The sequence below is a fragment of the Bos indicus x Bos taurus genome, chromosome 4 (assembly GCF_003369695.1).
Source record: "Bos indicus x Bos taurus breed Angus x Brahman F1 hybrid chromosome 4, Bos_hybrid_MaternalHap_v2.0, whole genome shotgun sequence".
NCBI lineage: Eukaryota > Metazoa > Chordata > Mammalia > Artiodactyla > Bovidae > Bos > Bos indicus x Bos taurus.
This window is the reverse complement of record NC_040079.1, coordinates 67,186,773-67,192,509: the sequence shown is the minus strand read 5'-3', so window position 1 is coordinate 67,192,509 and position 5,737 is coordinate 67,186,773.

Here is a 5,737-nt window from a genome sequence, read left to right as displayed (position 1 = left end):
TCTTCAAAAATACTTAGTTCATATAATTACATAGAACAAGTAGGTTTCTAAGTCCTTTAAGACTTTATAATCACTCTATGTTAGAAGTAGTATGTAGTTGTATAAAACCCATTCTAATATTCCTAAGGACAGGAAGAGGGGACCCCTGAGACTTTATTCATTCTGGCATTAAATTCTACTTATTCATTGGTAGATATAAAAAGCAGATACATATGAATTAACTTTTCTTTAATTTTTTTTTTTGAGTACATGAATTGCCTTTTCTACCTAGGCCCTCAAATCAATAAAGTTAGTTCTTCCAACTTCTATAGCATCACCTTTCTCTTGTGTCAGCAAATAAATTATAATCTTGACTATGGTATTGTTTGCAGCAAGGTTTTCCTACTTCAAGAGTTTTTCTCATCACCCCAGTCAACCGTTACCCTTGTCATGGTCCTTGCTGGCTATAGCAGCTAGCTGCTACTTAAAATCTATCTTTGTATTGCTGCTTTTCTTAGCCATGCATATATTACTTTTTTCAGTAGATGAATGGGCATTGAAAGCAAAGATTATACCTTAGCTTTCTCTGTGTCTCACATTATTTAAAACAGTGTCTTGTTTATTGTGCTGTTTTATTAATAAATGATTAAGTGATGGTTAACTGTAGGTAAAGAAAGTGTGCAAGTGTCAGATTCTTCAGATAATGATATGGTGCTCACTCAAAGCTGTGACCATTCACTGAAATGCATCTCTTCCGATCTCTCTCTTCCGATCTCTCTTTGTCAGTTCTTTCAATTGCAGTGAGGGAAGTATGTGTCTTCTTTCAGTTTATTTAAAAAATGAGTTCCAGAAGTGAAAATAATATCAAAAGCTACAACAATGGATATAGAGAAATGTTCTACTCTAGAATCCATCCACTTACTCATTCATTCTTTCTTTAATAAATATCCCCCCAAAGAACAGTGGTTGTTGATAAGGGGGCTATAAAAGATGATCTTTCAATAAGGTGTAGTATGTGCTGTGCTGGCAAGATTAAGTGTGCTGTGGAAGCAAAGTTCAGTTCAGTTCAGTCGCTCAGTCGTGTCTGACTATTTGCAACCCCATCCAGTCAGGGTATCTGGACCAGCCTCAGGAAACCTGAGATCTAAAGGCAATGTGGGGGCTGGCCTTGTTCAAGAAGGGGAAGTGAGAAAGAGAAGGGGGAGGATTCTTTAAGTAGAGGCAATCAGTCAGACTCCTATGATTAGTTAGAGAACTCATGAATGCTTTTGGTGTAACTCTTTGAGGTTAGAAAATTTAGATTTATTTGGAGTAATTAGCCTTAAGATCTTACTTCTTTATCAAGCAGGACACAAGTTATTCAGGCACTTGGTCAGAGGACTTTTCCTCTGCCCAAAGTAAGAAAACACTTCCTTTGTGTCTATGTGAAGAGGAGGTGTAGGAGGAAGAAGTATACTGAGATGGTAAACTGAGGCATACTGTTCTCTAATAGCTTCCAGAGGGATCTTTTTCTTATTAGTATTAAACATATAGTAGCCCCTATGTTTACCTTTTTAATACTTTTTCCATACTGTCTATGAATGCCCAACAATCCACAATAACACCATGCCTCTTTCTATTAATTTATGTGTGTGTGTGTGTGTGTGCGTGCTCAGTCGCTTCAGTTGTGTCTGATTCTTTGCAACCCCAGGGACCGTAGCCCACATGGGTCCTCTGTCCATGGAATTCTCCAGGCAAGAATACTAGAGTGGATTGCCATTTCCTTCTCCAGGGGATCTTCCCAACCCAGGGATCACACCCATGTCTCCTGCATTTCAGATGGACTCTTTACCACTGAGCCACTGGGGAAGCCCTTAATACCCTCAATACTCTATACATTTTATTTAAGAAACCTAGTGCAAAAACTATTGACACATAAGTAGAAAGGTATACTATATCCTTGAATAGGAAGACTCAATTTAATAATGTTTTCAATTCTCCCTAAACAAATTTATAAATTTCATCAAATCAAATAAGTTTTTATTAACCAAGCAAGTTGATATTAAACTTTATAAGATAAACAAATAAGAAAAAAGGGAAAGATCTGAAAAAAAGAGCAATGAGGGAAGACAATGGCTGCTGCTGCTACTGCTGCTAAGTCGCCTCAGTCGTGTCCGACTCTGTGCGACCCCATAGACAGCAGCCCACCAGGCTCCCCCGTCCCTGGGATTCTCCAGGCAAGAACACTGGAGTGGGTTGCCATTTCCTTCTCCAATGCATGAAAGTGAAAAGTGAAAGTGAAGTCGCTCAGTTGTGTCCGACTCTTAGTGACCCCATGGACTGCAGCCTACCAGGTTCCTCCATCCATGGGATTTTCCAGGCAAGAGTACTGGAGTGGGGTGCCATTGGCTACCAGATATTAAAACATAGCTTTCAGTCTGATTATTTAAAGTTCTGTGGTCTGGGATATAAGTAAACAGACAATCCAAAGCATAGACATAAGCCTAAGTACATATTGGAATTAAATATAAAGGAAACAGTTTTTACTTAGCAATACATATGTGTGTGTATTATATACATATTGCATGCATATGATATATGCATGCATGCATGCATATCATATATGCATATGATATACATATATCATATCACTTAAGATATACATATCATTTAAAGGAGAACATTTCTATTGCAAGCATAGAAATGTTCTCCTTTAGGTGATAAAGCGAAAGATAGGAATATGTATTTATATTTGCTATATATGTGAAAATAAGCTGTTAAAGGGCATACAAGAACCTAATGCCTGTGTTAAAGGTGGAGCAGCTCTGGGGGTGCTTTCACTACATATCTTTTTATTATTTTTTCCTAAATTTTGAAGCATATAAATGCATTTAGTCAATAATTTAAGACATGTGGTATGTTTATATTAAAAGTTTATTGGCCCAGCTGTCTCTATTTTCATTCTCTTCATTCACCCATAGTACTGTCGGCAGTCTTGGTTTTCAAATCCCTTTGGCCAGTGACAGTCCTTACTTTCCTGTTTGAAGACAAGAAAGGCCAAATTAAGCAAAACATAAGTAGATATGTATACTTATTTGGAGGGATATTCTCAGAAGTAATTAGATCGCCAGCCTGATACAAACATCAGCTAAGACCTCTGCAGTAGGCAGAATAATGGCTCACTCCTGCCAAAGAGTCCACATTCCAATTCCTGGAACCTGTGAGTATCTTAATGACAAAGAGGACTGTGCAGATGTGATTAAATTAAGGATTTTAATTTTATTTTATTTTTAAACTTTACAATATTGTATTAGTTTTGCCAAATATCGAAATGAATCCACCACAGGTATACCCGCGTTCCCCATCCTGAACCCTCCTCCCTCCTCCCTCCTCCCTCCCCTACCCTAAATTAAGGATCTTAAAATGGTAGATTACTTTCTAAGTGGACCCAGATTAGTTATCAGTTCAGTTCAGTTCAGTCGCTCAGTCGTGTCCAACTCTTTGCAACCCCATGAATCACAGCGCACCAGGCCTCCCTGTCCATCATCAACTCCTGGAGGTCACTTAAACCAGAGAACCTTTCCAAGCTATGGTCAGAAGGAGATGAAACTTCATCATTTTCTTGACAAACAGTACTTAACTGAGATAGAAGTTGTGTTAGCAGTCACCATCACAGAACTAAATGTAGGGTTAGAATCCCAGGTCAGTTGATTTCAGACCAATGTGCTATTACTCATATTGTAGAATCTCAGTCTAGCTACAGGAGCAACTGATACAATGCTTGCAATACAATTATTTCCTCAATAAAGGTTTACTGGATGAATATGACTTGGAATTTGTCAATACATGAAGGCATACACAGTAAAGAATTAGTTCCAGCTTTTACATTTTAAAAATGAGGAAAATAATAATAGGTATGTAAACTGGGATTTTAAAGATGTCCAACTTAGAGTAGTGTGAGTAGTATGGATAGATCATTAGTGAGTATGGTCGAATAGGTATAGTTTTTGTAGATCACTGAAGACAGCATCAAGGAGATGAAGACTGCTTGTAGTAGACTTGATATTCCAAGTTATGAGTATGAGTGTGGTCTCAGAAAAAGGAAAAAGAGAAAAGAAGGATGGAAGAGCTAAAGTAAAAGGAAGTAAAAGGATAGGAAAAGAAGAGGGAAGGCCAAGGAGAGGGGAAAGAGGGAGAGGAAGAAGACAAGGGTAAAGAAGAGATGAAGATGTATCATTTCAATAAAAAACAAAGACTATCTATTTTCATTTAAATTACTCAGAAGAGGAAAGAAAGAAGGTTGAGGGTTTTATTATTATTTTTTTAATTGAAGGATAATTGCTTACAAAATTTTATTGTTTTCTGTCAAACCTCGGCATGAATCAGCCATAGGTGTGTATGTATATATATATATATATATATATATATATATATATATATATATATATGTATATGTATATATCCCCTTCCTTTTCAACCTCCTTCCCAGCTCCTTCCCCATCCCACCCTCTAGATTGATACAGAGCCCCTGTTTAACTTTCCTGAGCCACACAGCAAATTCCAGTTGGCTATCTATTTTACACATGGTAATATGTCTCCATGTTACTCTTTCCATACATCACCCCCGCTCCTCCCCTCTCCCCATGTCTATAAGTCTATTCTCTACATCTGTTTCTCCATTGCTGCCCTGTAAATAAATTCTTCAGTACCATTTTTCTAGATTCTGTATATGTGTTAGAATATGATATTTATCTTTTTCTTTCTGAGTCACTTCACTCTGTATAATAGGTTCTAGGTTCATCCACCTCATCAGAATTGACTCAAATGTGTTCCTTTTTATGGCTGAGTAATATTCCATTGTGTATATGTACCACAGCTTCTTTATCCATTCATCTATTGATGGACATCTAGGTTGCTTCCATGTTCTAGCTATTGTAAATGATGCTGCAATGAACAATGGGATACATATGTCTTTTTCAATTTTGGTTTCCTCAGGGAATATGCCTAGGAGTGGGGTTGCTGGGTCATATGGTGGTTTTATTCCTAGTTTTTTAAGGAATCTCCATACCGTCTTCCATACTGGCTGTATCAATTTACATTTCCACCAACAGTGCAAGAGTGTTCCCTTTTCTCCACACCCTCTCCAGCATTTATTATTTGTAGACTTTTTGATAATGACCATTTTGACAGGTGTGACGTCATATCTTATTACAGTTTTGATTTGCATTTCCCTAATAATGAGTGAATGCAGAGTTCCAAAGAATAGCAAAGAGAGATAAGAAAGCCTTCTTCAGCGATCAATGCAAAGAAATAGAGGAAAACAACAGAATGGGAAAGACTAGGGATCTCTCCAGAAAATCAGAGATACCAAAGGAACATTTCATGCAAAGATGGGCTCGATAAAGGACAGAAATGGTATGGACCTAACAGAAGCAGAAGATATTAAGGACAGATGGCAAGAATACACAGAAGAACTGTACAAAAAAGATCATCACGACCCAGATAATCACGATGGTGTGATCACTGACCTAGAGCCAGACATCCTGGAATGTGAAGTCAAGTGGGCCTTAGAAAGCATCACTATGAACAAAGCTAGTGGAGGTGATGGAATTCCAGTTGAGTTATTCCAAATCCTGAAAGATGATGCTGTGAAAGTGCTGCACTCAATATGCCAGCAAATTTGGAAAACTCAGCAGTGGCCACAGGACTGGAAAATGTCAGTTTTCATTCCAATCCCAAAGAAAGGCAATGCCAAAGAATGCTCAAACTACCGCACAAT